Source organism: Echinops telfairi, unplaced genomic scaffold, assembly GCF_000313985.2.
Source record: "Echinops telfairi isolate 266 unplaced genomic scaffold, ASM31398v2 ScPeMD7_2291;HRSCAF=2852, whole genome shotgun sequence".
Taxonomy (NCBI): Eukaryota; Metazoa; Chordata; class Mammalia; order Afrosoricida; family Tenrecidae; genus Echinops; species Echinops telfairi.
Window position 1 is genome coordinate 13455468 of NW_022106189.1, and position 26063 is coordinate 13481530.

The 26063-nt window shown below is 44.6% G+C and overlaps 1 pseudogene; it reads right to left on the reverse strand.

The window, feature by feature from the left end:
* Positions 1 to 9498: 9498 nt before the first annotated feature.
* Positions 9499 to 26063, reverse strand: part of LOC101638375 — a 34865-nt pseudogene continuing 18300 nt past the window's right edge.

Sequence of the window (26063 nt, forward strand, 5' to 3'; positions counted from 1 at the left end):
TATGATATGATTGACAGGCTAGACTCCACCCCTTCACAAGTTGCCAGGAGATTATGTAACTGCCACAATAGCCAATAAAATCCAACAATATATTTTTTTAAAAATACATCATGACAAAGTGGGATTCACACCAGGTATGCAAGGCTAATTCCACATTAGAATAAACATCAACATAAAATATCATATAAATTAAAAGAAGGAAAATAATTGTACCATCATATTAATTGACATAGGAAAGATATCTGACAAATTCAATACCCATTGCTGATTTTTAAAAAAATCAATAAAATAGGAATAAAGTAAAAAATCCTCCACACAATAAAGGGCATACATTCAAAACTAACAGCCAGTTATTATTCTTAGTGAAGGTGAACTTCAAACATTCTTCTTGTGAGCAGGAACCAGACAAGGATGCCCCTTTATCACCACTCTTATTCAATATTGTGCTGTAAGTCTTTACCAGAGTGGTCATGCCATAAATGGAGACTAACAGCAGGCAAAATGCAAAGATGAAGTGAAACTCTGTTTTCAGATGGCATGAGTCCATACATAAGAAATTCCAAAGGCTCAGCAAGATAATTATTGAGACTAATAGCAAGATTTAGCAATCTACAAAAAAGCAGTCCGATTCCCTGTATACAACTGAGAGAGCACCGCTGAAAAGGAAATCAAGAAAACAACAATATTTGCAATAGGCATCCAAAAGATGAAATACTTATGAATAAACCTAATCAAATAAACAAAAGGCTTGTATAAATAAACTATAAAATAATACTACAATAAATCAAAGGAGGAGACATACATCAATGGAAGAATATACCATGTTCATGAATAGGAAATTTAACACTGTAAAAATGTCAATACCATCCCAAAAGATCTATAAATATACTGCAATAGCATAGTTAAAAAACAAAAACAGAAAACAACAAATACTAGAGAAAAATGCAGGAAATTAGGATACTTATTCACTGTTGGTGGGATTATAAAATGATACCACCACTGTTGAAAATGGTAGGGTACTTCCTCAAAAATCTGGGAATAGAAATACCATACAATCTAATAAACCTTCTATTTGATATGTATTCTAAAAAAAAAAAGAAAAGATCTACAGCATAAACAGATGTAAGTATACCTATGTTCAGTTAATCACTATTCACAATAGCAAACAGACGGAAACAACCTAAAAACCCACTGGTAGAAGACTGGATAAATAAACCTCGGTTATGTGATAGCTAGGTTTTGTGTCGACTTGTTTGGGTCAGGATTGTCTGTGTTTTGACATCTAAGACCTAGAAGTACTCTGGACCTAACACAATGTAATAAACTCCATAATAGGATCTCTTGTGTGTAGCCAATCAGTTGTAAGAAGATTAGGGTGGAATGTAACCCCCTTAATTACGTTATAGCCCTGATGCAATGGGAAGGACGTTTTCTCAGGAATGTGCCCTACTTCCAATATAAGGACACTGTGGAAATGCTTGCTTTCTGCTGGGTCTGAACGCTGCATCTGGCTCATCAACCTCTGATCCTTTGGACTTGAGATTGCCATATTGCCTGCTGATCCCAGGCACCATTATCAGCCTGCCGTCTGACTTGCCAACCTTGAATACATTTATTTCTGCAGTCATAAGCCTGGCCTGTTGCTGACCTTGCCCACCTCTGCAGCCACCAATCTATGGGGATTCTGACAGAACGGGCCCACTTCTACGGTGTGAACCATTTTCTTGATAAATCAATCTCTCTCTAATTATGTGTGTGTGTGTATACCGCTGATTAAAGAACCCAGCCTAACTCAGGCATATATGCACACAAAGAAACACTATACACCACTGAAGAATAACCATGATGCGCATTGAAGAATACCTCACAACATGAATGAATCTAGAGGATATCATAATGACTGCAATTAATCAAACACAGAAGGACAAATATTGTGTGAAACCACTATTACAAAGAATTAAGAAGAGTTTTTCATACAAAAGAAACAGATGGTTACTGGGGTGGGAAGGAAGGGCGTAGTTACAGGCTAGACTATAGACTAGTTGTCCTGCAGACAAATCCCATCTTTGATTCTGGTTTCCTTCTCTCTCTTTTACTCTGATGTATAGAGACCAATAGTTTAAAAATACAGTTTATTGAAAGAGCTTTTTTTGTATATGAATTTAGACATGGGTTTGATGATTTATCCTTCTTGTGCAAATACAAAAGGCGTCCTGGTGGTGTAGTGGTTACATGTTGGTCTGTTAACTGCAACGTCAATAGTTCAAAACCACCAGCCTTTCTGCAGAAGAAAGACAAGGCTTTCTATTCTTGTAAAGAGTTCCAGTCTTGAAAACTCACAGGGGTAGTTCTACCCTGTCCTACAGGGTTGCTAGGAATTGGAATGGACTTTTTTTTTTTTTGTATTACTGTCTCAAATTAAGATTCCTGCAATATGAGTCAGGCAACAAAATCTTAATTGTTATGGATTATAAATTAAAGAAGCATTATGAAATATATAGCATTTATATAGTAAATATTTTCTATTATTTATCATTGTCTTATTTAGTACTATCTGTTTCCAGTTTTGGGAATCCTGTCGCACAGTTCTGCACTACCCTATGGTGTCCCTGTGAGTCACAATTAAATCCATGGCAGGGCAGGAAGAGGATTCTTTTTGATCTGGTTCACAGAAGTACTATCAGATCCAATATCTGTATTTCTATGAAATTGTCTGTAGATATAAGGATCGTGACCAAATCTGATTAAACTTCTTTTCATTACTTTGAATGAGTAATATTTGTCTCTCGTTTCTTATTCACTTGACCAGAGTTCACCTGTGCAAAAGAATCACAAGGGATTCTCAGAAATGGTTTAGAATAAATTAGTGAATTTAAAGGGCTGAGATCACATGTAACCATTTAATTGGGATTCTTTAGTCAAAAGTTAAAAATCAACTCAGGAAAAATTTAACAACAACAAAAATGGCCATCAGAATTGCTGCAATTCTCCTGCAGAGAACTCAGTGTCCTTAGTCATATGCCACACGTCACATAGACCCAAGCTCCCAGCTCCAGTCTTGCTAAATTCAATCCAAATAGCAGGTCCTACGTCCTTAGCCATAGTGATTGGTTTAAAGATGGGATCATGATTCGTTTGGTCCAATGGAAATGAATTCCAGGAATTTTCCAGAACGAACTGGAAGTGATTCTATCTTCCTATGTAAGATATGAAAATAATAACAATTTATAATCTATCAGGGGTCCATAAGGTGGGGGAGGGAGAGAAAAAGAGGAGCTGATGGCAACATATGTACAAATGTGCTTGATACAATTGATGTATGGACTGTTATTAGAGTGGTAAGAGCTCCAGTAGAATGATTTATTAAAATAAAAAAAATAGTTTATGGTATGAAGTCTAGAACCATTGTATTCACTTTACAACTACCAAAAGGAAAAAGGAAATTGCCTGCAACTGCTGAGGAGGGTATGGCCCACGAGAACTACTTTTATGCTGCAAAAGGCAAAACCCAAACAACAATCATGCAAACTAGAAGCTCCACAAACAACAGCAGAACTGACAGGGAGACCAGTGCTTCAGTCACCACTCAAACTCTACATAAAACAAGAAAGCCAAGTGACATTTAATAGCACCTTTATTATAAGGTCATTGAGGTAAACTTTCATTCTTTACTTACAGAAAAAAAATTAACCTAAGCTAAACTAAACTTTCGACTTGGTGCCATCACGGAACTCAAGAATAACAATGTAACGGAGTCCCAGGAAGTCCCTGGGGAGCTGCAATACTCTAGATTTTATCTTTGCTGCTTTCTGTGTGTTGGCTTCATTTGTCTCCCTCTCACACATTCCCGCTGCTACCCTCTCATCCACAAACAGTAATTCAGTTGCTGCTTCTCAGTAGCAGTTGTAAATTCCCAGGAGGGAGATGCTAATTGGACCAGATTAGGTCAGAGGTCAACCTTTGATCTGAGGAACTATGGCCATAATGTCAGGGTCACAAAGCACAAAGGTGGCATCCAATGGAAAGCTGCTCTGCAAAGAAGAGGCAGGGGGCATGTTGGTAGATACTACGGCACCTCAGGAAATGCCCACTACACGTGACCCCTGGCATGTCACTTCACAGCTTGAAGAGTTTCCTGGCTATAAAATGGGGACCCTAGCCCAAAGGCAGAGGGCTATTTTGATTGTAAAATGAGGAAATTAATGGAAGCAGCTGCTGTCTTGGGATGGCAGAGTGCTTTGCTGTTCTCTTGAATTCTCCCATTTAGGTTCTTTCCACATTTTGGTTATTGTGCATAGTGCAGCCGTGGACATTGGTGTCCAGGTTTCTGTTTGTGTGCACTTTCGATTCTTTGGAGTATATGAGTATATTTAAGATTAGGGGTTCTGGGTCACATGGTAGTTCTATGCTTTTTTTTTTTTTTTTAACGTAGGTTGTTTGATTTTAATTTACCAACAAAGTGAAAAACCTGCTGGAACTGACTCTGGTTTCCTCCCACAGAGCTTTTTCCTGGTAGGGATCCGGTGATCATTCCTGACTTTTCTGTACAAATCATCCTTGTTTCAGTCTCCTGAAAGAAATACATAGGTACCATAAAATTTTCTAATTTTCTTCTCCTCCTGCATCAATCACTTTCTCTCCATTTTCTACTCTTCCCTGGTGAATCCAGGCAGCCTCGACATTGGGTAAGGAGTAGTGGGCAAAGCAGACACTCTGAGCTTCTCCAAGACAGACTTGGCCTCTTGCGGTCTGCTGACATCTTGGCAAGGAGCTGCCAAGCCAATGACAGCTACCGAGTCCTAACCCCCAGGCACATCACTTCAGCTTAGTCACGGGAGGAAGCGGTTTTTTTATACGGTCAATAATTCAGAAGAATGAAAACTCAAATCCTTCCGTAACTTAGAGAATTATTTCTGCTTTGCGTTATTCCATCATTGAGGAGCCTTTGCTGCAAGGAACAGTATCCTGCTCTGACGGATTTAAACAGGAGTAAAATTAACTGAAGGATGAACTCTCCTTTTTGAATCCTTAGAGATCTGGAGAGCCAGGGTTCCATGCAGTGCAGCCAGGGAGATGCCCCAAACATCCCCCAGAAAGAACAAATGCCACAACTACTCCATGTTGTATGCTCCACTAACCCTGCGGGGACAACCTGCTGGGTTGCCTCTCCTTGGCTCTGGATTGATGCTCCAGGGATGTGATCTTGTTGTAAAGGACCCTACTGCTTCAAGAACACTTTTCAATCCTGATACAGTGACCCGGACCTAATAACTTGGAGTGGGTGTTTCTGCTTAGGGAGAAAACATCACACGATTGCACTCCACCCACATGAGGTCCTGCGAGGCTGGATAGTCACCATTTTAATTATCTTCTGGGGGCAGGTGGGGTCTGTTGCTTTTGAAACTAGAAAAATGGAAGAGTTCTCCCAAGTGAGAAGGAAACTAAGCAGCTGGGTAGTGAAAAGGATAATAAATATCTGCTAAATAGTTAACACTTGCTCTTGCTTTTACAATCACAGATATCATCATATTTCTTTCTCACACAGCTCTATAAAATAGATAGTATTGCTGCTGGAGGTGGTGGTGGCAGGTCATCTGGTTGACCCTTGACTCATGGCAACCCCACACACAATGAAGTGAATTGGTCAATTGTGATCCATAGGATTGTCTTTGACTGATTTTCAAAATGGACTGCCAGGCCATTCTTCCTCGTCCATCTTAGTCTAGGAGTTCTGCTGAAACCTATCCTAGCAACACGGAAGCCTCCAGTGACAGACAGTTGATAGATGTACATGAATTGGCTAGTATGGGTTCCTGCAGGAAAGGCAAGGATTCTACCACTGAACCTGGACTACTTATCACCTGGTTTTAATGAATGAGGAAATAGAGACCCAGAGTCAAGTGATTCATCCAAGATGGTGCAGCTCTAAAGCAGCAAAGCTAGGCTTTGAACCTAGGACAACTGGGTTCAGAGTTCATGGTGAAAGGCCTCTCAAATCAAAAGGTGGAGATGCCAGTGGAGTCAAGATTCCGATCAGGGGGCTCTGGCATGTCTGTTATATGAGCCATTACATTCCTTTTTAATAATTGCTATTATTAGATTTATTTTGTCTTGAGGCAGTGTAAATTAGGTTCCTGTTAGCTTGAAGGAGGTTCTTGACTAGTATGAGGTTTAAAAAACCATCTTCAAGGAAGACCATCATAAGCAAGATCCTATTTTCTTTCTTAAAATATATATAAGTGAATAAGAACTCAGTGAAGCAATAGAATTTTCATTTTTTTTCTTGGTTTAGAAATGGAGGTCCTCAGCCAAGACCTCACCACTATTTTCTAGAAGAACCAGGACTAGAATCGTGTTACTACCTTTCTCTGTTCTCCATGCCTTTCCAAAGGACCAGATACTCTGCAGGCCTGGGGGCTCACTGGTGACCATGACTCCAAGATTGTTCACAGACTAGTGTAGGACAGAGGCAAAGACACAGGTTAGAGCTTTAACCATCCTGTCCACAGACCTCCTGGAACTTCCTAAGCCGAAATCACCAGTGATATGCTGTGTATCCCTGAAAGCATGGAGCTGTGGTGCCTGCCATCTCAACACCCACTCTATCCACCCCTTTCTCCTGGAAGCCACAGTTGGACTGTTTTTGGCAGTGTGGGGTTTCACGACAGTGCAAGCATGCTGATCCAGTGGGGAGGATTAAATTTCCAATCTTGGGACTTTGAGACAAGCAGTTGGACAGAGGTTTGGGGACAGCGGCAGTGAATAGAGACCGGGACACAGAGGGGGAACAGATATAATAAAAGGCAGTGATGGTTCAGAAACAATGACTAGTAGAATAGAAGGATAGGAAGAATGGGAGGGAAGGTTGATGGGAAGAGGTGGTGAAATAAGAAGCAAAAAAATACATGCTTTTGGCTACACCCAAGTGTCTGTTGAAGGTGAATGATAATAAAGTCAGTGATAGATGATATTTATGGAGCACTTAGAACAGCTAAGTAGTAGGTCTTTACATTGAATCACTCCCACTGTTGTGTGGAGTAGGATACAGGTACTGTTCCCATTTTCCAGATAAAGAAACAGAAGCTCAGAAAGGTTAAAGCACTTGGCAATAGTGACATAGACTGTAGGAAAGAGAGTTTCTCTTATCACTATAGGCCGATGGCCTTTCCCATCAGCCTTTGCTACTGTTGACCAAACCCAACTGGGGTGCAATCTAAGTTGATGGCCTCTGATTTCATCTGGGTCCCTACATGCAAGAGGGAAGTGGGGGTAATCTCTGCCTTGCCCTCCCCATGCCACGGGAAAGGGACACAATCCCTAGTAACAGCAGACAGCCCGAATGTATCAGCTATCTCTTTCCTGCTCAACCTAAGCACGGTCTCAGATTCCTTCTTAACAAACGTATTTTCAACAGCTACTTGCAACCGACAAGAACTATTGGCCCACGAGACGCAAATGAGCTTCCTTTCCTGATCTAAAAGATGTGCATGACTTCACAGTAGCATGAGCTTGAAAGGCCACTTTGGACAATTAAAGCAGCATGCAGGCTGAGCCGGCAAGGAGAGAGCAGATAGCTGAGACAGGGTCCAGTTCCAGCCACAACTAAGAAAGGGAGGAAGGACACAAACAGATTCTGCAAGTGCAAGAGAAGTGACAGCCAGCTCTACTCCTGGAGGGAACTTACAGACCTCACAGCATACGTTTCACAAACAAATGGCATTCGAGAATATGTATTCATTGCAATACTTCTTCCATCCAACCCCTATAATACATGGGGTGGTAGTCACCTAATCTGGTGTCAATTTAAGGATTAAGAGTGTAGGGGTGGAGTCTAGGCTGTCAATCTGGCGGAGATAGCCAATGAGACTTCTGTGGGCATGGCCTTCTCCTGGGAATTCTGGAAATCTGGTACTTCCTTCTTGGAGGCTGAAGACACCTCTCTCTCTCTCTCTCTCTCTGCTGCTCCCTGAGGAGACATTGCAGAAGACAAGCCACATGGATGCAACCAGACTTCGGAAGCCAGAGAAGCCACAGGGAGACCCCTGCCAGCACCGAGATGCTGACAACACCACTGGACCCAAAGGCTTTCTAACCCACTGGCCTGTGACCTTCCTGCATTTGGCTTCATCGCATGTGTTTCGTGAGTCCGAAGAGGACTTTATAGATGGGTATCAGATATATGGGCTAATATCAGACTTATGGCCTTGGACTGGACTGGGTTGGAATGTTTTCTCAATGTTCAATTTCTCTTGTATAGAAATCTCTTTCTTATACACATGTGTGTTCCCAGGGATTTGTTTCTCTAGTCTACCTGGACTAGCACACATGGTGTGATCATAGTCAGGGTTCTCCCTCAGTCTAGTTTCACTTATAGAGTGCATTTTAAACAACTGGAGGTTGCTTAACAACAAAGAGCACCTTGTCTTTAATTGGACATTTAAAAATCATGTTACACTTTGAGATCTGGAAGACTATTTTTGCCAAGAATGTCACATAGTATGGTTACAACACTTTACAATCCAAGTTACTCATGGGCTTCTTTGCAGGTAGCTACTGAAGGCCATGCAGATGCGTGAACTGCATGAAATTCAGTAGAGGGTATAACCGGATAGCTCACAGATAAATCGCCCTTTCAAGTATGCTCCCTTTAACTGTACAACATTGAAAATCAGGAGAGTTCACTTAAAAAAATGAGTTTTCTTTAAACTTTATGAAGACACGATCACTCTGTGCTCCTCTCTTTCAAGTGCAATAAGAAGCAGGAGCTGAACAGTGGTAGCCCCTTGTGCCCTAGAATGTAGGCTTCTCTTTGCCACACTCTCTGCCATCCACTTATGCCCCATCTCACCTGCCTGGTACACAAGCATCTGAAATGTGTGCTCTAGCTGATTATCTGAAATGCACAAATAGGAAGAGCCCTAATTGGGCAAGGCACTTGTCCAATTAGTCTCTTGTTTTTCTACATATTAAAGAGTGATCCTATTAACACATACATCAGTTCATGCCATTCTTTAGTTTTTAAAATAAAAACACTATTTATTTAGAAGCACTCAGAATGTCAACAAAACAGCTGCAACTTTTTTTTGCAATTATAGAGTGGTATTCAGTGAACAGAACAACAATTATTTCATATAAGCTGTATCAGAAACAACTGAAAATGAGAGAAGAAAAACATACACCCCCCCACCAAAAAAACCCAAAAAAACCTACCATCCCCTTAACAGATAATTTGTGCTGTGTACCAACAAAACCTGCTTTAAGCTTCCAAGCCAATTTACAGCTCCCATGCTTCACCAGGCAAACTTGGTGGCTATGGAAAAGACCACCAAGAAAAAGCTATGTAAAGACACATTCAGTAGCGTGCTAACTTCTCAAAGAGACACTGTATCATCTAAAAACAAGTCTGACACATTCTTACATTTCTTTTGTTTTCTTTAAAAGGAGTGAGTTGTGTACAGGACGGTTAGATGCCTTTTAGACAGCAATAACAAAACTGTGCTAGAACCCAGTTTCATCATCATCTTCTTCCTCTTCGTCTCCCTCCTCTTCACCTTCCACTTCCTTGTTCTGTTTCCGGCTTTCTGAGCCTTGACGGCTCCTGTTTTAGTGGCATCAGGCTGCCCTTTAGCCCAGAATGCGGCAATGTCCTTTTCTATTTCTGCTTCAGCTTGGCGGCCTTCTTCTCTCGTATGGCTGCTTGTCTCCTGCAGTATGATTCCAATCTCTCCCAGCTTCTTCACAACATCACCAGTGGACAGACCCGGGTGCTTGCCTTTGATCCTGGGGTCAAAACCACAAAAAGACCAAAGGAGGCCTTTTGGGTGCATCGGGATCCTTGGACTTTCTTTTTTCATCTCCCCTTTAGGAGGGATTGAGGTTTTCATTTCTCCTTCATGGTGGCCTTGTCTGCTTTAGCCATGTCTTCAAATTTCCCTTTCTCTTCCATCTCCCTGAGAACTTCTTGGAAAAACACCGAGAAGTTGACCGAAGCTTCTGGGTGCTTTTTCTTGTGCTCCTCCTGGCAAGTTGGCACAACAGTTGCGTATGATGACATTTTGTCTCTCAGCTTCGTAGGATTGCCTTTGCGCACAGCGAGCTAGGTTCTTATTTTGTCCCGGCAGCAGAGTCGCCCAGTGCAGTCGGGCTTTGTCAGGCCTGGCCTGGCCTCTGTGGAGCTCATGGGACGGCAATGGGTTTTGAGAGTAGGAGCCAGACTAGATCATGCGATTCTTTTGCTCCAAACTCCCCTGGCTCCCATTGCCTTCTGAGGACCACGCGGTCCCCTCTCCACCTTTGCCTTACACTTGTTCCCTTTCACTGCAACCTGATTAGCTTTCTTTCTGTGCCTCAAACTCACCAAGTTTGCGTGGCCTGGAGGTCTCGGCTCTTGCTCACCTTTCTGCTCACCCTGGCTGTCCTCTGGGTCTCCGTTCAAAGGTCTCCCTATCGGTGAGGCCATCCTTAACCACTTTGTGCACCAGAACTCCCTAGGCCTGCACTTCTTTTCTCCACAGCACCCATGATCCACCAGACTTAGTTTTGCCAACCCATACTATTTATTTTCTGCTGCGCACACAATGACATAATTTCTATGTGGGGGGATTGTTCCTCATGTATTCACTGCTATATCTTCCCAGCACTAGAGCGGTGCCTGGCACGTGTGTGATATGAATGAATAAAAGTCTATGATCCGAAGGGGGGAAAGAGTAGTCTAGGATCACTCAGCATCTTTATGTGAAATGTACATATGCAATTTCCTGAAAAAGTCATCTGTATATGAATAAATAATAAAGATTAGAGATACCAAGATGCATTGTTTTTATCTTTAGCTGTAAAGATACAGTGCTATAAAGATAGCTACATTTATATTTATAGTGTTTTCAGATTAAAGGCCAAACAATGGCTAACAGTCACCAGAGGAAGAACAATGGGAAAGCTGTTTATAGTTCTCTAGCCAGTCAGCTACTTTGTTTTGCTATTCCTTTTTCTTTATAAGTGATTTTAACCCTTCAGTGAATAATGTACTCTTTCCTGAAATAGGCCCACTTGGCCAACGATTTCTGATCTGATGAGTTAGAATGTAAGCATGAGCACTCATTTACAAATCGCCCCTCCAAATGGAGGGATGAACATGACTTTGATGTCAATCAATGCCTTCCTCTTCTCTAATTTGTACCTTCTGCCCGCCTGGCTGGTTGAGCCAATCCAGATAGCCTGTGCCTAGCCTTAGTCTACCAAGATTTCCATTGATGAGCATCTGCCCTGTTTGCATGTGTCCGCAGCCATTGGTCTCTTTCTGAGGTGGACCTTACTAATGGGGACCCCATTCACAACTGAGCAAAACATTTCCTGGTCCTGCACCATTCCCTTGATTACTTGGAGATCAGACCACTATGATCCATAGTCGTTCTTTGCTGCTTGACAGAAGCAGATAGCTAGGCCTTCCCCTCTAGTCTGTCATGGTCTGGGAGTTCCACTTAAACCTCTTCTGCATCATAGCCTCCCTCAACGCCCATTAAAGATGGGTGACAGCTGCCGTGGAGGTACGTAGGCTGGAAATCTCCCCACCACTGAGCCACCAAGGTGCCGGGCCCTGAAGCCTGTGGCCACACATTTCCTCTAGTTTGACTTAGAAAATCTTTCTCAAGCACCTCAACTTTCAGTGGGAGAGGAAACCTCAAGGGACCTGGAGAAAGCGCTGGACGAGGCGGGAGGAAGCTTGGGTATGTGGGGGGTGGGGCCGAGGCCTTAGCATCTGCCTCACTGTTCCGGGGGCTTATTTTGCTGCCTCCGAGACCTTTGTCTCTCCCCACCTGCTGCCCGTGCAGAAGAGAAGGGTGCAGGCCTGGGCCCTGCTTCCTTCGATTAGTCGCAGAGTCGCTATGAGTCAGAACTGACACAAAGGCACCTAATGACCACAGACGCCTGGACAAAAAGCCCCGAAGGCTCCTCGGTCATGGAGACCCTCTCCTCTACCAAGAAGTCTGAGGGGTGGAGGGGCCATTCTATTTCCCAACCCCACAAAAAGCTTCTGCCAAGGCAGGGCTCTTTCCTTGCACAGGGAGCCGTTTCCAGAGGGAGCTTCAGGAGAAAAGGAAAAGCAGATGTCAGCCTGTGACACAGAATAATCAATTTGCTCAGTGCTTGTATTTTGCTACCAATTTTCTATTTTTCAAAAAGGACAATAAAACAATTGTGCTCTCGGCTAATTAATGACAAGCTGGTAAAAGCATCTCCTCATTGTTCCATTTATTTCTCCATTTCTCCCAGTTAACAGCCCTGTCTCTGAAATGAATCAATGTCGTTTACACAATGCTGTCACCCCATTGTTCCTTTATCATCCTCCATTTTCATAAATCGGGGTGTTAATCCCTTAATGGCTTTTCTCAGTGCTTTAAAAAAAAAAAAAAAAAAAGAGGAAAGGAAAAAAAATCCAGTCTCCGCTCTTAAGCCTCCAGTAGACAATGTGTGTGTGTTGACCCAGGCTGCCCTGTCACATGTTTACTCATAAAAGCAGGTCCGCTAGGGACTTAGCCCCCTTTATTTGTTGACTAAACAGGAGGACCCCAAGGATCCGCCCTTCCCAAGGTAGGCCCAGCCCTGCCCCTGCCCCCGCCTCCCTGCTGGACCCTTTGAGAGAGTCTCTGACCTTTGTCCAGAGATTCATGAAGGTCTTCCTGGGAGTGAGTTGGGGGCTAGGAAAGGGCTAAACCAGTTGCTGTGGGGTTCATTCCACCTCGTGTTGGCCCATGGATTGCAAGTAGAACTGCACCCGAAAGGGCGTTTCCCTGCCGGTGACCTGGTGACCTTTTAGAACCAGAAGACCAGACTTTTCTCCCAAACACCTCTGGTTTTGCATTTGTCTTACTCGGGCCTCCCCAACCAGAGCCCAAACAAAACCACAACTCTCCTTCCCAGGTAGGTACTTGAGGTAGTTAGTTGATTGTGCCAACCTGGCTGATAAACACAGGTGGGGTTAATTGAAGGGCAGAGGGATAAATGACTCAGTGAGCCTCACTTTTCTGGTTCTTGGGTCTCTTGCTTTGTGATGGTCAGACCAGGGTGCAGCTGCCTTAGCCAGTTCCCTGCTTTAGCTGGCAAGGCTGACTTCCTGCAAGACATCCTGAGGAGAAGCCACATGGGTGACCAGACATCCCGCTTTTGGGGGGATACTCCCGATTTTTGGAGTTTTAAAAAGTCCCGATTTTTGGAAAGAATGCACGACAAGCTAGGAAACGGCCTATTTGGTCCATTATGGACCAAATTTTTAAACAAGGACACCCCCACCCCCACCCTCCAGTCAATGGTGTCCTGCTTTAAATTTCGTCACACGTTCACTGATTTGGCTTTCTTCCTACAGTTGGCATCATTACGTGTGTTGTGTGAGATGGAGAGGACTTTGTGGACTGGTGTTGGACATATGGGTTAATGGGTTAATTTTGGACTTGTGGGCTTGGGCAGCACTGGGTTGGGATGTTTTCTTGATGTGCACTTACCCTTTATATACAACTCTCTCTTATACATATGAGTTTCTGTGGATTTGTTTCTTTAAAGTACCCAGACTAACACAGTACTTCCAACTCATAGCAACACGATAGCTTAATCTAAAACTGCCCCGCAGGGTTTCCAAGGTTATACATCTTTTTGGAAGCAGGTTGCCACATCTTCCTGTAGCTGCACTGCTGGTGGTTGTGAGCCACTCACCTTTCTGTTCACAGCTGATCGTTTAAGCCCTGTCGTCTCAAGGCCCCTCCACCAGGGCAAACGCTCATAAAATGGGCTTCCTGGACCAGTCGTGTCAGCATCCCTTGGGAATGCGTTAGCAGTGCAAATCACCTAATCCTGTCCTGCTACTTACTTGAAGGTGTTTTCTGATGCACTTTTAAATTTAAGAGCCACTAAATTAGGGCATCTAATTCTAAGGTTTAAAAAAAAAGCCCCTTAAAAAACTATTGTCTGATTTCAGGATCTTATCTGACAGGACTCAGATCTTAGTGTGGATTATCCGAACTGGTGGCTGGCCTCCAAGAAGTTCAGCCTCCCCTTATGCTGGCCCCATCAGGCTGGCTCTTCCCTTCACAGGTCCCAGGTGCCTGCACTAGTACACTAGCAGCATGGAAGAGTTTACCATTAGGTCGAAGAAGACGTAGAGCGTGAGAATGAGAGAAGGTTATTCTTCATTTCGAGCTTGTGTTAACAAGCCACCAATGCCTGTGTTTGGCAGTCTCAAATCTAGACGGGGAGTGTCAAAGCTTGGTGGGGGGAGGGGGAGACGAAGGCTTCAGGTCTCCGCTGACTTGAGGTGGTTGACAGGAGGAAGCCCGGCCGGCTAGCTGGGACTGGGAGGGAGGATTAACCTAAGTACTTGTAGCTGTCAAGCAGATTCCAAGTCATGGGGGCCACACATGTATCAGAGCAAAAATGGGCCCCATAGGATTTGTCGTTGTTGGAAAGATTTTATTATTTAATTCAGGCTCCTTTTTTATTTTTAAAATCATTTTATTGGGGGCTTGTACAGCTCTAATCACAATCCATACATACATCATTGTCTCAAGCACGTTTGTACATATGTTACCACCATCATTTTCAAAGCATTTTCTTTCTACTTGAGCCCTTGGTATCAGCTCCTCATTTTTCCCCCTCCCCCTCTCCTCCCTCATGATCCCTTGATAATTTATAAATTGTTATTATTTTTTCATGTCTTGCACTGTCCGATGTCTCCTTTTACCCCCTTGTCTGTTGTCCATCTCCCTGGGAGGGGGTTATAGGTAGGTCATTGTGATTGGTTCCCTCTCTCTCCCCCCACCTTCCCCTTCCCCTCCTAGTATGGCTACCTTTAATATTGGTCCTGAGGAATTTATCTGTCCTATATTCCCTGTGTTTCTAGCCCTTATCTGTACCTATGTACATGCTCTGGTCTAGCCAGATTTGTAAGGTAGAATTGGGGTCATGATAGTTGCGGGGAGGAAGCATTAAAGAAACAGAGGAAATCTGTATGTTTCATCCGTGCTTTACTGCACACTGATAGGCCCGTCTTCTCCCCACGACCCTTCTGTAAGGAGATGTCCTATTGCTTACAGATTGGCTTTGGGCCTCTCCTCCATACCCCCCACCCCTCATTCACATTATGATTTTTTTGCTCTGGGTCTTTGATGCCTGGTACCTGATCCCATCAATACCTCATGACCACACAGGCTGGTGTGCTTCTTCCATGTGGGCTTTGTTGTTTCTCAGCTAGATGGCTGCTTGTTTATCTTTAAGCATTTAAGACCCCAGGTGCTATATCTTTTGATAGCCAGGCACCATCAGCTTTCTTCACCACAGTTGCTTATGCACCCACTTTGTCTTCAGCAATCTTGTCGGGTAGGTAAGCCAGATTACTAGAACAAAGTGTTCTTGCATTGAGGGAGTACTTGAGTGGAATCCCAATGTCCATCTGCTTCCTTAATATTAAACCTATAAATATATGCACATGGATCTATTTCCCCATAGTCATATATAAATGTATTTACATATGTATATGCCTGTATTTAGACCTCTATAAATGCCCTTTGCCTTTAGTTCCTTCCTCTATTTCCTTTACTTTCCTCTTGTCCCACTATCATGTTCAGCCTTCATTTGGCTTTCAGTAATTCCTCTTGGTTACATTGCCCTTGATCAATCCCAACCAGACCGCCTACACCCTCCTTGCCATTGAGTTTTCAAACCCTGTTGTTCCCTTGTCCTTGGGTTCGTTAACACCCAACTCTTTTCCCCTATGTCCCCCTCTCCTGTGTCCCCCTGGAGCGTTTGTTCCTTTGTTCTTTCTTCCGGCTTGTTTATCGGCTGATTTTGGGAAGTAGATTCTGAAGGTTTGCTTCTGAGGTGTCTCTGGGTAGGCTGGCACCTCCAACCTTTTGGTGAACCAGCCCAAGGACTCAATGTGATTGGGTAAGGGAACATAATCGGATATCCTGATTGTTAACAAGTTGAAAATGGGGGATAGGGGAAAACAGGAATCAGGATAACTGATAGCTATTGATCAAGTCCTGCCATTTGGGATCGATTGCTAAAAAATCTATAGTTTGCCTTCCTGAACTGGTTGCTGCAGGCTGGAATTGGAATTCTTCTTCTTCTTCTTTTTTTAAAAAATATGGCCTGATCATTGTCCATTGTATATTCAGTCTTTCAATGATGATCATCATCATACTTATCACTACTTTTATCCAGGACTAAGGCACCAGGGATCATCTCACAAGTCAGCAGCTCACTATTTGAGTGATGGCAAAGTGGCCCTTTCTAGACCTGTGTGGGAGAGGAGGAATAACTGTATCTAGGGTTATTGTGAGGGACATGGGGAGTGAGCTCAGATCCCTACATCAATCAGTCTTCTGGGCAGGAATCTGATTTTCAGTAAGTGTTTCTTGAGCCGAGGCCAGGAATAGGCAGCTGGGAACTGCGAGTTACTAAGTCAGAGGATCTGTGTCCTCAGGAGCTCGCAGTACAAACATTAACTTGCAGAAACCCTCACACAGCTTCTCCAGCAAGAGTTGTGCTTGTTGTTGTGTCCCTGGGTCCACCCCGACTCACAGCAAGCCTGTGTCCAGTAGAATGGAATGCCACTGGGTCCCGTGACATCCTCACCGTCCCTGCGGGGCTTGAGCCTGAGTCCCGTGTTGCAGCCCCCGTGTCTCTCCATCTCATTGAGGCTTGCTTCTTTTTCATTGACCTTCTGTTTTTCCAAACATGATGTCCTTTTCCAGGAACAGGTCCCTCCTGATGTGATACCCAACATGTGTCAGAGGAAGCCTTGCCATCGTTGCTTCTAAGGAACATTCTTCCAGAACATCCTGCATTACAGCTTTGTATACCCTTCTGAGGGTCCATGATATATGCACTATTTTTCACCAGTACCATCATTCATCTGCATCAATTTTTCTCCATTATTCAGCATGCATATTGAAAATGTCATGCTTTAGCTCAGGTACACCATAAAGTCCTCAAAGCGACATCTTTATGTTTAGCACATTAAATAGGTCCTTTGCAGCAGACTTGCCCTATGCTATAGAGTGTTTGATTTCTTACCTGTTTTTTTCCATGGATGCTGATCATGAATCTAAGTAAAATGAAACAATTTTGACTTTAACATTTCCCCCATTTTTCATGATATGACTTATTGATTCATTTGAGAGAATTTTTATTTTCTTTATGTTGAAGTATAATCTTTGTAAAGGCTGTAGTCTTTACTCTTAAGGGCTTGTTTGCCTTCAGAAAACAAGATTGTTTGCATATCCCAGGTTGTAAGTAAGCAGGGTTCCTCAAACTATGGCCAGCGGGCCACATGTGGCCCACCGGGTGTTTTTGCCCATTTTGTTTTTTACTTCAAAATAAGATATGTGCAGTGTGCACAGGAATTTGTTCATATTTTTTTTTTTTTTAAACTATAGTCCGGCCCTCCAATGGTCTGAGGGACAGTGAACTGGCCCCTGTTTAAAAAGTTTGAGGACCCCTCTCCCTGATTCCATATTCTTCTTCATAATGAAGGAGGCTAATAATCATGGGGAAAGTTCATTGTCTTTTCATTCCATGAACTTTTTGAATTCTCCTTCCCCTTCATCCAACTTCTTGGATTACCACTCAGAGTTCATATTTCAAATATATATGCTGAATGGATACAACCCTGTACCCATACCTTTCTTGAATTTTACCTGGGCAGTATCCCTTTGTTTGGCTTAAACCACTACCTCTTGGTCTATGTACAGGTTTCCCCGGAGCATAATTAAGGGTTTGGGAAGTCCCACTCTTCACAATGCAACCCATAATTTATGATGATTCTCACAGTGGCAGGCTTTGCATAGTTAACAAAATACAGGTAAGCATCTGTTTGCTGTGATAGTGCTTCTGCAAGGACGTCAAGAAGGCTCTATTTCCTCCGTGTAGACCTAGGGAAAAGATGCTGACGGTAGTGGGGCTTGGCAGCAGGTTTCACAGAATAGACCCTTCATTTGAACCTTCAAGTGTGAGGCCAGGCTTTCTAGGTGGTGATTTGAAAGGAGAAAATGCATTCAGGGCAGACTAAGCAGCTTATGCAAACTCACCTGATTCAGCGTATAGATTTAAAACATGTCCTCTGAGTGAGATGTTTAATGAATGGGGTGCTATGGCGTTCCAGAGTAATCTCGCAACCTCCTGGCCTCAGGCACGAGAATCAAGGACTTGGAATAACTAAGAAGAGCTTGTGGACAGCCTTAGGGTTTACATTCAACTTATCTTAAGCCATACTAGGAATTTATTGCTCCTATACCTGAAATCTTGGTGATACCACGGTATTCAAAATGTGAGTGGTTCGAACCCACCATCTGCTCTGTGGGAGAAAGATGAGGCTACCTGCTTTTGTAAAGCTCTAGAGCTGCCTCAACCCCGTGGACCTGTTCGGCTCCGTCTTCCAGGGTTGCCGTGATCCACTCATGGCCGTAGGTATTCCTGAAAAGTTCAACCACCTGGATGTCAGGGATTGCTGGCTCCAGGAATTCAGGCCCTGCATCAGAATACTGTGCTCTTGCTCTGCGCTCTTCTCAGAGGCTTCTGTTCTTAGGCAAGATGGCCACTGGTACCATTCACCGTACACAGCCTATTGCCATAGTAACACGATGCTGTCGTTTCATTGTTTTCAACAGAAGAACTTTAATATTCCGGGAGACTCTTGTTCAGTCAACTAACTTTATGTTCACTAAAGAACACCCCAGACAAAGGATCAAGTCATCAATATATGCAAAATGAAGCAACCACCATCAGCAGTCTATTTTAACTTATGGTGACTCTCTGGGTCAGGGCTGAACTGTTCTTCAAAAGATGTTCAGTGGCTGAGTTTTCTGAAGTAGATCACCAGACCTTTCTTCCAAGGGACCTCTGGGCAGACTAGAACTTCCAACCTTTGGACTAGCTGCTGAGCATGTTAACTGTTGGCCTCATCGCGGACTCCCAGCTCATTTAGAGAAAGCGTTAAACAAAAGTTTGTATCCAAAGACTATTTGAAACCTGTCCTCTGTCCTCATCCTTTGCTTTCTACCAGTCCAGAAGTATGATGATGTGGTCCCTACCCCATACTAACCGACTCTCCTTTCCTCCGCAGGGAAAGACACTCCTTGAATCAGCCTTTAGAAGCTCCGTAAAATCTGACTTTATCCTTCCCCCCAAAGCTGTGTTATGGGGGTGGCCTTTTTCACCCTAGTGGCTAGCCTCTGCTTTGTCTTAGCAACAGATTGGCAGTGAGATTTGGTAGTCAGCAATTGATATCTATAACCCCAAACTATATTCTTATATAAATATATTTTGCATGGCCATCTTCAGAGAGCCTCGGAGAGGCTCCAGCTATAGGAATGTCACCTTAGTTACATTAAGAAATGGAATCGGCTGGGGCTCAATGGCAGTACACGGACAGGGAGTGTCCAGACGACTCTGTAATCTATATAGGACACACATGGGGTTGCCATGTGTCGGAATGGACTTGATGGCAACTGGTGGTGGCGGCATTGTGGTTGCTGGGGGGTGCCCTCCCGTCTGTCCTGTCTCATAAGCACCCTACGTACAGCACAAGGAACTGCTGCTCCGTCCTGCACCAGTCTCCCAATTGCTCTTCTGCTTGAGCCCAGCGTTGCAGAAACTGTCAACCCCTCGTGTCTCGGCCCTTCTTTGTTGCTGGCCCTCCACTGGGCCCAGCGCGATGCCCCTTTCCAGGGACTGGTTTCTCCTGAGAATAGGTCGAATGCACACGAAACAAAACTTCTCCCTCTTAGTTTGTAAGGAGCATTCTGGTCGTTCTTCTTCCAGGAAAGAGTGGGTGGTTCTCTCGGCAGTCCATGGCACTTTCCGTGTTCTTCTCCAGCCCCCGACTCAAGCACATCGATTCTTCGTAGCTCGTCCTTGGTCCATGTCCAACTTTCACATGCACATGAGGTGGCCAAAGCTTTCACCAGGTGGCGGTATTAGAACTTTCAGTTATGTGTTTGTCTGTGATGTTTCCTTTACTGACTTTTTCTCTAGCACAACTATAAATTCCATGAAAGCCAGTACTATATCATATTGATCAGTTTACCTCTAGCATCTAGAAAAGTGCTAGGTACATGACAAGTACACTATTGTTGAAGGAATGGATAACTAGATGGTGGGCGTCTTGGCCCCCATCCTGGCTGTCTTATGAATTTTCTTTATGCCTTTGGGCAAGTCCATTTTCTTTCTGGGCCTCCATTGCATCCCTATGCATAACACCAAGTGAAAAGGCACCTGGGATTTTAAGTGTATGTTACTATGCATTTATGATACCAAAGACAGCTCTCAGCATTTCAGGCTGCAAAGCGGCCTGAGTCAGATGGCTGATGGCTTCCCTTTTGGAAGCCTGTGGTTGGGCAACCCCAGGATTCGTGTTAATTTAAAATCCTCAGGTCTAGTTCTCCTCCAGATCCTAGACTCTTACATGGACTTGGATGTTTCCCATTCTGAAATGTATGCTCTCTTCTCCTGTGGTTACCCTGTACTAATCTGCTAGCCCCAAGCTTGAGCCCAGCAGCCCCTCTCAGAGTGAAAGACAATGTTGTCTATTCTTGTAAAGCTGTCAAGTCTTGGAATCCTGAAGGATCAATCCCACAGGGTCAGTATGAGTTGATCTTGAGTAGATGCCAATGATTTCAGTTTTGGATCTTTGAGTGTGTCACAAACTCTATGTGGAATCAACAAGCCTTGGTATTTGAAACTACTCCAAAATGACTCCAGATCTCCACAAGAGGTCCAGATACATGGTAGCTCAAAATCAGAACCCGGGAGTGGAGAAAGCTAGTTAGACTCAGTCAGTTATTTATAGAGATGTAAATGTGCCATTTCCTAGTTATTCTGAGGTGCAGCTATAATTGCTGTCCTTTCCAAATAAAACCCTCACTATAAATTAAGTAGATATTGAGTGCGTAAGTTCAACGATTACTCCCTGCACACGTACCTTGTCAAAGTTCAGGGTGAGTCCCCTAGAGAGGGATAGGAGGAAGTTGGCACACACCTTTTTAGTCTCAACCCTATTGCTTGAGCTTAATGTTGAATGTTTACATTTTGGGGAGAGAAAAAAACAGGCCAGATAAAGTGGCCTCGGGCAAAGCTGGGGAGTTAGGAATCTTGGCTTGGCAACAAAGGTGTGTGATTTGAAAGAAGTGGTCCTCCTCCCTGTGCTTCAGGTTTTTCTACCTGCTTTTGGGGGACAGTGCAGTTGAACCTGAGCATCTCTAAGAGACTTTTCTATGTTGATCGATAACTAAGTCCTTCCTTCTTCCCGTTATTTTTTTTTTGAGGAGGGGGTGCATAGATGTCTCCCCTTCTTTCACTTACACTTGCCTGGATTGCCGCTGTCTGCTCTGAACTGGATAGCCATTTGGTATTCATCAGCCTGCCCCCAGTGGGGTCCCTGAGCTGGAGAACAAGTGCCCATAAGCCCCACAGAACATCCCAGCAATGTGCCCAGAGGTGCTGTTAGGATGTGGGAATGATGAGGTGAGCATAAGTGTGAAGCCAAAATTTCAGGGAGCCACTTGAGCAGAGAATAAACATAAATATCCCCAAGCTGGTCCTGGTATGGGGTTTTTTATGTTGATGTGCTAACATGGCACCCAATCCAGGGTTATTTACGCCGTTTTTGTATTCCCTGCAATTCATTTATCTGCATAAGGAAGAGGCACTAACAGGACAGCTCCTCATGAACAAGCGTCCCCGCGTGATCCCCACTGCTGTTTATAATCCTTCCTGGCCCAATCTATAATTCATGGGCTGATGGGCTGGTGATGGCTTCCATAAAGGCCAGGCCGGGCACGAAGATGTTCAGGTTTGCACCAGCATGCACCAAATCGAAATTCGCCTACTCTCCTTCTATTCATCACACCACCACTGACGTGTGGGCAATGATATTATCCAAATATTATTAAAACTTTGAACCCTGTCCTCATAAATTATGGCCGAATAGCTCCATGGCCATTAGGAGAGGGGATGGATGGGCTTCAGTGGCTGTGAAGTAATTATGTGCTTAAAAGGAAGCGTGGCTGGGCATTCCCCTAGTAAAACAGAGACAGGCTCAGCTCATTTGTTACTGCTTCGACGTCGGATGCTGGACTGTGCAGGCAGGTCAAGTCAACCTTACAGCAGGACAATTATCTGCCTAGAGAGACCAAACATCTGTTATTAAGTATGTACAGGCATCAAGGCAACATGCTAGAAATCTTGTCCACTTCAAACACTTGGCATATTGCACACAACACCCCCTTCGCTTTTGGTTACTGCAGCAGTCAGCTTTGAAATATGCCCTATCTTCCCTCCCCTGGCCCCTGGCTTTAATGTACCCTGCAGCTGCAAGAGATGGTGGTGTAACATTAGAAGAACCCCACTATCTTCATCTGGCTCTTTAAGTAAAATCATCATCATCATCATTTTTGTGTTTTTGTTTTCCCTCCCCTTTTTCTCTCGAACTTTCCTTCGCGTTTATTACTTACTGGAGTAGGAATGCCACGGCGGAGATAACCCCCAGTTGGAAAGCACAAGGTCAGCCGGTGTTGATGTGAGAAGCCAGCTCTGCCTTTGATTCCTGTAGTCACTTGGAGGTTGGTACCAGGCCTGGGAGAGAGACCATTCTGTATGTGATTATAAAATAATGCAAACTAGTGTTGGGGGGTGGGGTAGGGTGCTTCGCTGGGGTCCTCTGGGTGTCCTGGAATGCTGAGAGTGCAGGAGAGAGTCCCTAAAAAGCAAGTAGGCAGGGGCTGGGCACAGGTCAATAAGTGGGTAGGTGGGGATGGGGAAGATGACGGGTCTAGGGCAGTGGGTGGTGCCCAACATTGCCATCATGCCAGTTGAGCATTTCCAGACAAGAAGAACAGAAGTAGGTTTTTTTCGTCTGTAAAATGCAACATTTAATATCAAGTAAAGAGACTTAGACTATATTTGTGGAGGAGGAAGATGCAAAACTCTTTTGCTAAACGAAGCAATAATAATGGAGCAGATTCCTTTTTTCTCGAGAGAATGACATCTCCAGACCTAGAGGGGCACTTGCAATCTGAGCATCTTAAAGATATATGACGTCTGGATTGGCTTCAAAGTAAGCCGGGGCGGAGCAGGGATGGATGGGGATATAGATGAAACAAGACTGGCTCCGAGGTAATAATTGTTAGAGCTCAGGAATTGGCACAGGGGGTCTTATTATACTTTTCTCTATACTTCTGATTATATCTGAACTTTTTCCATAATTAAAAAAAAAACTCTGCAGGAACAGAACGCCTTTCTGAGGTGTGTGAACACAGCAGCACCAGCAAGGGATCTGTCTGCCTAGAGTTGAGCTCGTCACGAGTAAGCCGAGAGAAAAGCTGTGCTGATGGACGAGTGGGCATCATTTGCAGCACTCTCTACTTCCAACCCTTCCAGAAAAACCATCTTAAGACACTCTTCCATCCTTCCCCCACTCGTGAGCCCATTAGGGCTTCCTGGTTCAATAGTACCCGTCGAAATCCTTTTCTCCCTCGAAGCTGCTGGTGGAGGGGTTATGCACTGGGCTGTGATCCACATGGTGGACAGTTTGAAACCGCCAGCAGCTCCGAGGGGGAAAGACTGGGCTTTCCACTCCCATAAGCAGTTACAGTCTCCGAAGCCCGCAGGGGTCCCTGTGAGTCAGCATTGACTTGATGGCAGCAGGAGAAATTCCTGTGCGAGGCATTCAACATCCAGTCCTTCATGTCCTCTTCCCACTTTCCAGGCCCTGGGCTTCATTTGTCTACCATATGCCCAGCGGGAGGTTTGTAGGCTAAGAGAGCTGGGTAGTGATAGTGGAAGAGGAGATAGGGACACAGGACATGTCCCACAACTACTTCTGGGCTTTCCCTTCCGTTTGTGTTCTTTCTTCTCCCCTGGGGCTATCAGTCCCACCCAGTCACTCTGCCCTCAGTATGGGCTGGAAGTCGAGCATAGCTACTTGGTATCACCACGGAGGAAAGGGGGAAACTACTCAGAGGAACAGGATTCAAATCCCTTCAAAACTACCACTAACGTTCCCTTTTCATGTAAGAGTGCATTGGCCTTCCAGAGTGTTCTAGAAACTTCCTTCGACACAGTTAGCTTAAGCACAAGTAGGACCCACCCCTAAGGAAACTTCCTTTCAGTTGTATCAAGGCTGTGGCCTGATCAAAGCGGTAGCACCTACCTGTTCTGCCCCCAGGGAAGAGCCTGTGCTGCTCGGAGCAGACCCCGGCCCAGAGTTGATTCCGTTGGAGTAGATCACATTCAGGGAGAATCTGGATCCAGCCAAGTTGATACCACCTAACTCTCACAGGGGTCAATGTGTTTCTTTTTCTTGTGTCTCTGGAACCTGGAGCCTTTCCCCATCTGTCTCTGCAGGCTCAGGCCTTACAAAGTAGACTAAATGAGTTTGGGTAGTACACGTGCTTTGTGGTTGACTGCTAACCTGACGGTTGGTGGTTCGGACCCACACAGTGGTATCATAAATAAAAGACCTAGAGATTGCCTTCTGTAACTATTATAGCCAAGAAAATGCCAGAGGATAATTCTACTCCGTCCCACGTGCGGTGGCTATGAGGCTGGGGCAGATGCCATCACACGGGAATCAGAACCAACACCAAGTGGACTGAAGGAGGAAGCTCTCAGGAGGGCTGCAGAAGTGCCAGGGCTTTTGTGCAAATGGCCGCAGGGGCAAATCGAGATAATAGCTAGAGAAACACTAGAAACAAGCTGGGGGAAGGCCCACAAGGGCCTATATCATGCCTTCCTTGTTGAGTCTTAAGAGCACGCTCATTTCCCCTCGATCTTTGTTCTTTGCTATGAGCATGACTGGGGTTGGGCTCAGAGAACCCACCAAGGACGGTCTTGGTGTACTTCCTGTGGCCAGACCCCCTGACAGTGGCTCCAGCAGCCTGGTCTGCACGGCTGCCAGGGGGCAGGGCTGGGGGTTGCCCTTCTCTTTCCCAGGAAGAGGCCTCTCCCTTTGTGATTTGTGTGCCGCGGGCCCTCTCTGATTGACTGCTTTTGTTTATGATTCAAGGTCAAATGCTTTCAGCAATTTTCTTAAAAACATAGATTTCATTTCTCCTCAAATCATCAACCCCGGGACAGCAGGCTCCCAGGAGGAAAGGGGCAGCAATCTAATGTGCCCCTGATTCCATCTGAGCAGGACAGAGGGCCGTGGAGGAACGTATGCATCGCTGGGCCCCCAGAAGCTGCAGTGTATATTGATTTGATCTACACAATGTCAACATCGTAGAGCTGATCAAAAGGCGAAAGGGCACTGGTGGTGGGAACAGGAGATCACAGCTGGCCCCCTGGGGTAGGTGAGCTGGGCAGCTGGACCACAGCGCTATGCAAGGCTGAGAGAGAGGGAGGGGGAGGGCCCCAGTCGACTCCAGGGGAGGGAGAATAGCAAACCCCTGGGCAGAAAGCAATGCTCCAGGTTTGTACCACAAGGGGTCCCACCCATCTGTCCAGCAAGCTTGCTTGGAGTTGCCACTTCCCAAAAGACCGTCTGTTTTACGAGCAAGCCCATCTTTGGATGTAAATCTTGAAGTCTACCTTTAGCCAATATCTGCTCCTGTGCAGCCTCTCACTTGTTCTCATGTGACACTGGCCCACTGAGACACTATTCCTGACAGGAAGTCTATATGGGACCGCTCGCTGGCCACCATTTTGGATTCTTCTTGTGGATGATTGGGTCTTCTCTAAATCTTTTCTATGGGTGCCTCCAGTTCCTAATCTGTCACGTGCTTTTCTTGCCTGGAGTCAGAATGTGCTCTTCCATTCACTCAATCATCCGTTAATTCAATGAAACACCTAATCTGGGGCCAGATGTCCCTGGGTAGTGCAAGTAGTTAAGCACGTTCTCCTAACGGAAGTCTTGATGGCTTAAATCTACTTAGAAGTATCTCAGAGAAAGGCCTAGCAATTTACTTCTGAAAGATCATAGTCACTGAAAACCCTACAGAGGACAATTCTACTCAGATAATTCTACCTTGGTTGGCTGTCATGAGTCAGATTCAACTGGAGGGTAACTGATATATATA